The following is an 8,715-nucleotide window of genomic DNA, read 5'->3' as shown; positions in this document are numbered from 1 at the left end:
ATATTATCCCCATAGCAATAAGTCTGTTTCTTCCTGTATATGCACAAAACCCAAACATGCTGGGAAAAGAACTACAGCATAAATAATAACAAATATCAACGGTGTTTATGACAACTGAGAATGCAGACTGAAAGCTGATCTCACTGAATTTAATTAGAAGGCTCTGACCTCATTGGGCTGAAGGAAACAGTGAGAACATGAATTTGCAAACCTCCTCAGAGTAGCTGTTACCTCTATACATCACCCTTTCTTGTTTAATAAGCTGTTCCACGTGACTAAGAAAGTAGTCAAAGGTTAACATAGATAAATAGCTGTGTTTTATCCTCTACAGATAAACAATTATGCCTAAGGTCTCAATTACAAACACACTAGTGATATTCTTGTTTGTTTGCTAACTTGTTTGTATTGTTTTGGAGATAATTATTTCCAGATGAGCAGGAAAAAATGAAATACTTAAGATTCAATATGAACCTCTGAAAAAAAAGGCCAGAATGCATCTAGCTATTTTGTATAAAAATTGACTCCAAGTTAGAGACTCTAAAGTCTTGCTGTTATGTAGGTGTTGAGTGACAATATGAGATGCCCTAGGGTATCTTTCCTAATCCTCAGATACCTCTCCAGAAGGAAACCAGAATCCTGTGTTTCAGTCCATGAATTGTGCCCCGTGGCTCAGCAGTGTCCGCAGGACTGCTTACAAACCTGGAGCAGATCCTGTGATGAACCAACAACTTATAGCAGCAATGGACCTGCAGTATCTTTATCAGTCAAGTACATGTTAATCTTTCCTTCAGCCATGCTACCCACTTGCAACATGTCCAAGATAACATTGGAGAGCCATAAAATGTGGGTTCAATTGCCACTCTTGATTCCCTATTACACGAAATATTTGTTGCTGATGTAAGGTCCTGGGGGAGGTAGGTGTAATATATACATCCATGCAGCAATCCATAATAAAGCAACTTAAGAAGCAACTGTTAAAATAAATCACCTAAAATACCCTGCCATACTGTATTCCACACTATTTACTTAGGAGCTAGACTATAGGAAAGTCATTTCTGAAGTAATTGTAGGATTGAACATCTGCCCTAGAGGCTGAATTCAGAAAGTAGAGCCAGGGAGAAGTATGTTAAGACACTGCAAACAAGAACTTCTACATATGCTGGTAGAAACTAATATTTTTATAACATATATATATATGTATATATACATACACTTAAAAATTACATATATCCCTGTGACTGCTTGCAGTGATTATTGCAGCTTTTTATCTCTTGAACTTCACAAGAATTCTAACCAGCAAAACAAATTTAAATATTGTAAAAACTCCTAGGAAACCCACCATCTACCAAGATTATGAATATGGTAGTTATTCTCAGGGTAGATGCACTACAATTACAGAGCAATAGAGAGTACGTAACTTATAGGCCAGGCTCTGTAGTTGGGCATGTGCTATGCTGAAGACTTTAATTTTTTAAGTGCTCCTCTAGATTCAGTCTTCCACTATTTGGTGGCAGCATTGTAACTGTTATTATTGTCCTTCCTTTTTTTTTTTTTTTTAATCCTGTGTTTGGCTTGCATTTGACTCGTATATTAGTCTGTTTTTTGAAATATTACCCTAGGTCCCTGACATAAAAGTCTTTTGCATCTGTGCAGGTGCAGAAGTCTCTGCCAGTTTATGAAAAATAGGAAAGTATCTCAGGAAGCATGAATCCAAAAATAATTTTATCAGAACAGTATTGGATTGTTGAGGGCTGAGTGGTATTACTTAAAAAGATGACACAGGGACCTTTGTAACACAGATTTGTTGTTCTCTGATCAGAACTCTAAGCTTGGATCACTGATGTGATTTACAGAGTACATCCCTTCCATTACTTGCAGGACAGACACTAGCTCATACTTGTCTGAAGATGTCTAAAGCTTTGACTTATAGCGGCCATTTGGATTCCTCTGCCAGAACACACAGCCTGCAGGACCAAACTGTGATGCGATCTTACACCAGCATACGTGCAACTGTCCCCGCTCTTTCATCCCTTGGTGGCTGGCTTCCAAATTCTCTCATGAAGCTCACTTTGCTGTTACATACTATCAGCAAAACTCATTTCTACTCATTATTTCTGGTACCATCTTTCTGGTGGCGCTTTGTAAAGTAGCAGGCAGAGTAATCCATGTGCTCTGTGAATTCCATACAGACCATGATGAGCCTTAAGGACCTTTGCAAGACTGTAGTACTTCACTTCTACAGTCAAGTATTTGGGTTCACTGTTAATGTCAGACCCTCAAATAACACCGATCTGCTACTAGATGCATAATTTCCCTCCAGAGAAGATCTATCAGAAATCTTGGAGGGATTACACATTATCATAAGTGTATGGGACAAATCCAGAAATACAAACACAGACTGATTTAGACCTCTGTCTTTCCATAACTTACATTTTTGTTCTTTCTCTTTGTTGAGTTTCTCCTTATTAGCTAAGTCCACTAAATATTTTAGCCAGATCTCTTTATTTACTTCCATATTTGTAGCAATTTTTCTGCCCTATACTTTTTCCCTGTAATCAGAGTTCCAGCTCATTGTCACTGATTATATGCCATGACACGATTTCTTACAAATTGACATTGCTTTCTGCAATTTTACATCCTAACTCCTTAGAGACCTTTACAACCTTTTTTACTCCCACCAAATGCTCCTCCCATGTTCTTCATTTTGTCTTATCAGTACACTTGCAACCTGATACTCCCTGCCAATCCATCCCGACGACAACCTCGAGGAGCTGTTCTTTAAACACAATGCACCAAATTATCTCTCCCAATCTTCTCATTACCATTGAAGAGAACTCTCAGGTAACAAATGGGTTAGCTGTTCTAACGCCTTTCCTCTTTGTCTTTTATGCATGCCCTTGTTAAGTCATTACCGAGCTCAGTAAAGGAGGTTTCACAGTATCAGTTTATACTGGTTGGATTTTTCATTAGCTTTATTTTTTACTTCCTTTATTAAGCGCTCAGAAATCACGGCACCCACGTGTTGCTTAGTTCAATTCCCAAGGAGATAATAGAAGGCCAGATGATACACAGAAGCCCCCAGGAGTCCCAGCTGAGTATTTGTAGCTGCAGATGCTCCTATAATCTCAGCTGCCACCATCAGTTATTATTGCATGATGGTCTGAGTGCACCATAGCTTTATTTTTCATCTCTAAAGGTAAAATATCATCTCTGTTACCTAGTAAGCATGGCAGACACAAAATTAATGCTCTAAATTCTGTGCACAGACTCCATGTTCCTTCTTACCAGTATCTTGCAGAAAAAAAAAAAAACAAAAAAAACCAGCCAATAACCTATGAGTATTGCTAAGGACTGAGTTGTTATTGTTATTATTACTAACACCTTGGGATTTTTATCATGTCCTTAGGTAAGTGCTGGCTGTTGCAACAAATGTTCACGTAAGTGTGCTCTAAGCTTAGTGGGATTCTGGATTTCTTGTCTGCTGGCTGATGCTTCAAATCCTGCAGGATATTTTTTCTTCCTTTCAGTAAACGAAGCTTTTCATTAAGGAAAACAATTTTACATTCTGAGTCTCAAGTATTTTGCAGTTTTGTATGAGCTGATGTCTCCAGACTATATGAAAACAGATATCTGGGAGGCTCTTTATGCCATCTTGTTTTAATAGCTGCTGCTGCTGACCCTAGTGGATCAGCACATCCTTATGTATAGGCAATTCTGTTTCAGATAGACATTAATGCCTTCATATAGCCAAAAAATATTATCCAGCTTGGGCTCCACCTGGGAATCAGAGTCTCTCACCAAACCTCTTAAGGCCATGGCAAGTAACTCAGAGCTGAAACTCCTCTAGTTTTTCACTCAGTTAATTAACAGACTCTCCAAGCATGTGTGTCTATATGTGAGGCTGGCAATTAACAGCTGCTACTTTTAATAAGACCCTAATTTCTGCTTTCACATTTGTAAATATACAAATACATCTGCTGTAGTCTTATCCATCATGCAATTGACCTTCTCCAACAGATTGTGAAATTCTCTGTGTTAAACTGTTCTTTGACCTTCTTTTCATGACGGATTTGCTAATTTTTTGCAGTTTCCTCTTTACTTCTGAATTCACACTTGGTACAGAAGTTGTCAAGGGATCTCCCGAGCAAAAAGTAGGGAAATTGATGATAGACTCCTTAGTGTACACAAGTATAAATTTTCCCTCTTATAGTACAAATTCTACTTCCTACAGAAGTTTTCAAAGCTGCATCTGGTCACAGCATAGTCTTTGCTGTCTTGGAAATATTACTTTGGTCCAGAGCATTTTGAAACATTTTCTTTTGAGGATTTGTTTCATTGGGTTTTTTTTTTTAATCCCAGGTGGCTTTTCTAAAATTAATTCTGAGCCATAGGCCTGGGAATTGGCAAATAGTAGAAAACATGTTAAATAGAATTTGACCAGAAAATCCATTTTGAACACTCTCCCCTCTCTCTATTTTCTTTCTTCTTTACAGTCTAAAGGAAGTGTCTGACTGATCTGTCATGAACTGTAGAGAAAACAGGAGAATCTTGAATAGAATTTATATAAAGTATTCAATTCCATCCTATGACAACTTGAGGCATAGTCATTTCACTTGAAGATGGGAGACAGGTATGAAAGGATTATCCAGAGTTCTTTCAATGATTTAAGAAAGGCTGGCCTACTTAACAGGATAGTTAGCTTTTCTGCTGCTTGAACTGGGGGATACAAAAGAAAAAGTACCCGAGGAAGCCTTAGGAAGCAAGGAATTATGAGGAGTTCCAGTGGAGAGCAGCTAAGAAATCAATAAAATATTCCAGAAGTTCCTCCAAGTTATGAGAAGAAGGAAACTTCTGAGGAAGAAAACCAAGGACCTAATGTTAAATATCTGACAGAAGCCCAAAAGACAGCAACATTGACTTCAGACTCTTCTGATCTCTCTACCTGACTTCTTGATGGAAGGGAGAAAATCAGGAGTGCTTTCTCTGGGACCACTGCGGAAAGAGTTATCCTTGGAGGTACTGAATTAGGCACTGCTGCCATACTTGCCCAACTAGTACTTACCAGCAGAGTTGCTACAACTCCTATCAGTTGGATATCTGCATGGGGCAGACCAAATCACTGTACAGTGCATGGGCAATGGTGGTCACCCCACAGCACTTCTGATACCATCACACTGTGGTTTGGGTTTGCAGGATCTCTGCCTCCAGATCTTGATTTCCTTCCTTAGCTCCAGGTGACCACCAGGAAAAAGGTCTCTGAGGATTCCCTAGGACTAGTGTTCAGGGTGAGCACTGAATCCCAAGCTGCCGTGTGATTAATGGAAGGGCTGACCTCCTGACCTGCAGAAAGGCTTTTAGGAGAGGGTGACCCACAGAAGGCAGTGTAGATGGCCCAGCTTTGTCAAAGGCTCTGTACTCCAGCAGTCAAATAAGCAATGTGGGAAAGGTGGCTTTAGGCATTTTAAATAAGGGAAGGGAACAGTACTGGAGCTTTGAAAACTGATTAAGCAAGTAGAACGCAGAGCTGAGTCACTCTGTATTTGTCTCTCTGTGTGCATGTGTACATATATAGATACATATTTTTGTAAGCGTGTGCGTGTGTTTGAGTGAGGATATGAAAAAAAGAGGCATTCAGTTCCAAAAGCCACTGCGATAATGAATCGCGAGCTGAAGCTGTCACATCATATGAAACAGATCCAGAGAACACGTGAAGACACAGTCTCAGATATTTTAAAACTTCTCTTCAGTGTTTTGCTCACATTTGGTAACATTTAAATCTGATACCCTTTACAGCTTTTTTTTTTCTTCCTGAAACCAACATTACACTTTTGAAGCAATGTTTGATGAAAATGCAAAAATTCTTGGCTAGCAAAAGATTTTTTTTTTATCTCCTGAAGTCATATCATGCAGATTCATGCAGTGAAAAAAACCCGCTGATGTTCTTATGAATAAAAGAAGGATTAGGAAGATTAAAACGCACACCACCCGACTCGTTGAAAAAAGGCTCAAGTATATGATATAGCCTTCTGCACAGCTTTGCCTTGAGGATCAGAGCTGGAACTGTTCTTGTCTTTGCTTTCGGGTAGTTCAGAGAGATGTCGGGTCCGGATCCCCCATATTGAGCTTTTCATAAAAGTTGCTGTAAAAAGGACATTGCAAAGAGAATGCTGCTGAGTGAATGATCAAATTTTATTTTATTTATTTATTTTTGTTATTACAGCCAGATGTTGCCTCAGGAAGTTGAAACAAGGAGTCAGGAACTGACAGTTTAATAATTAAATTGGGAAAGTTGGCAGGCCTCCTGCTACTTCCTCTAATACATAGCATCTTTGAATGAAAGTGTGCAGTATCCCAGTGGCACTCCTTCCGAACTGGCTCATCCATTACTGGGTAATGATTTTCCGTCGAGGCAACAGCAATGCACAGGGCCTATTACACCAGCTACATAAAGTTAAAAAGACATCATGAATAAAGCTTTTGCCGTGGCTTTTACCAACATTTCTACATAAGAGTGCCTAACGCTGACATGTGTTTATTAACACTTAATAATGTTTACATAATTCTTCCTTGTGCTCATTACAGCTGTCAAAAATCTGAATAGAGGGTGTTTTTGCCTGTTTTAGCTCTTGAAGACTTTGCAGTCTCTAAACTGAGATTAACAGCAGCTGAGAGAATGCTGAATGCCCAGTCAGTTCCTGTACGGCTGGGATGGAAGGCTTGGAGCCCGTTGTCGACCTTTTCTCCTTCTTTCGGGATTTCTTCCCTAGCAGGAATTCTTAACATTTCCCACTGCATGCTCCGCTGCCCCTCGGGCCCGCACACTTGCAGAAGGCATGGAGAGTCTGCAGCCGTCAAGGCAAGAGGAAGCACATCGGCACTGAAGGTGTGACAAGAGGGGGCCGGGCTGAGAGTCTGATGGAAGAAAAAACTTTATCCAGAGGCTGCGGGCAGAGCAGTCAAACCGCAGGGCACTCGTGAGGTGAGGGGTCGGCGGGAGGGAGTAAGCCTGTCCGGTGTCCCGGCCCCTCGCGCCGGGCGAAAAGAGGGACAGGCGTACGACTGCTCTGACCGGGCGGGACCGCGCTCCGTCTGGGAAGCTCCTGACAGCGTCCGGGACGAGCCCAGGGAGGCCTGCGTGCCCTGTCCCGCCCCGCACCTGCCCCCCCATCGCAGAGCCCCCGCGGAGCTCCCGAGCGAGGAGGGTGCCTGAAGGATCTCCGCTCCCGCCTGAGGGATCTCCGCTCCCGCCTCCCGGCCCGCGCGGGCGGGAAGCGCCCCACGGCCCCCGGGCCCCGCGCGCGGCAAGGGGGCGCGCGAGCCCTCGCGGCCCCGCCAGGGGGCGGGGCGGGGCGGGGCGGGGGTCCGGGGCTGCCGCCGCTGTCGGCGGCACTGGCGGGGCGGCGGCGGGAGCGGGAGGCTGCCGAGGTAAAGCGGGGCCGTCGGCTGCTGGGGAGGGGGGTCGGTTTCTCACCTGCCGCGCCGCGTCCGGCCTGGGGAGAGACGGGGAGGCGAGCGGGGCGCGCTGCCCGCTGTGCCCTCGCGGTCCCAGCTGGCGCGGCGCTCCCCCCGCGGCGCTTTCCGCGCGTGTCCGTGCCCCCCGCGCGGGGCCGCGCTGCCCCCGCACCAACTCGGAGCGGGTCAGCGCGGGGCACCGGGCGCGTCCTCCCGCGGCTCGGCGGGACGCGGGGCGAGCGGCGCGGGCGCTATTTTGGGCTGCAGCCCATGAGCGCGGTGATGTGGCGGCAGCGCCCGGGCGCTCCGTGCCTTCTCCTCCGCAGACAAAAGCGCGCCCGAGGCGCGTCGGGGGCTGGTTTGGAAACATGGAGCGCCAGGCTGTGCTCGGGACCCTGTCAGCTCGGCACCCCCTCGGCACCGTTGCGGCTGCTCTCCTGCTGGGCGGTGTTGGCCTGAATGAGCAGCTGTTTTGGCGGAAAATTAAAACCAAACCAAACCCCCAAAAACTTGATGTTTACAGATGTGGTTAAAACAAGGCGATGGGTCTCGGCGGCGCTTGCTGTGCAGAGTGGCTCGGTGTGTGAGAGCAAAGCCCCAGCGATGTACGCCTTGTGAGTGAGATTCCTGCGCAGGGAGAGCCGCGGTGCCCGTCCTTCAGCCGGCTGCGCGCTTCACCTCCCGCTAGTTCTGTGCCCCAGTAACTCGGGCAGCGGCCGGGCAGGCGTGCAGGGCGGCTCTTCTGCGCCTTTTGGGAGTGAAAGTTCAGGTTTGCGGCTCCTCTCCTCGCCAGAGGATATTGTTGGGACGCGGTGGCAGTGAGCTGTGCGGCTGGAGCAGGAATTACTTCTGGGTGAGTGAGGCTGGCGGTGTGGGGGTCTGCGGGATCCCTTCTGCTGCCTGCCAGGGAGTGATCCATGGTTAGCAAATACAGAAGACTCGGCAGTATGTGTGCGTGTCGCAGGCGTTGATGCAAGAAGGTAACAGGGATGCTCTTTATGAATTTTTGGTGTTTTCTAGTGGCACATTGTTGTTTGTATGTAGAGTGACAGTTTGGTCGTTTGCATCTGTGGCAGAATTTTACTGCTTTGGATAGTGTTGATATTTTGCCTTTGGCTGAGACGTGCTTTTAATAGCATTTAAGCAAGCTATGTGTAACAAAATATGAAGGGCTAAATTACTGGCAATAAACGCGGTCTAACTTTATGCTTTGAAGAGAGAGGGGAACCATAGCATGGATTCTGAAAACAAAGTAGTTAATGG

At 44.9% G+C, this 8,715-nt stretch overlaps 1 protein-coding gene across 9 annotated transcripts in view; it reads left to right on the top strand.

Annotated features, from left to right (window-relative positions):
• The first annotated feature begins 7,362 nt into the window (after positions 1–7,362).
• The window catches only part of RARB (retinoic acid receptor beta), a 323,260-nt gene continuing 321,907 nt past the window's right edge, over positions 7,363–8,715 (top strand). For 8 of the 9 annotated variants that reach the window (XM_032107895.1, XM_032107886.1, XM_032107923.1 and 5 more), the window contains exon 1: positions 7,363–7,425. The gene's annotated coding sequence lies outside the window, so the exon portion shown is untranslated. Of the gene's footprint in view, positions 7,426–8,012; positions 8,306–8,715 lie in introns of those variants that run through there. The other variant, XM_032107860.1, reaches the window with a different exon arrangement.

Source organism: Corvus moneduloides, chromosome 1 (assembly GCF_009650955.1).
Source record: "Corvus moneduloides isolate bCorMon1 chromosome 1, bCorMon1.pri, whole genome shotgun sequence".
Classification (NCBI taxonomy): Eukaryota; Metazoa; Chordata; class Aves; order Passeriformes; family Corvidae; genus Corvus; species Corvus moneduloides.
This window is presented reverse-complemented; position numbering and strand designations above follow the sequence as displayed.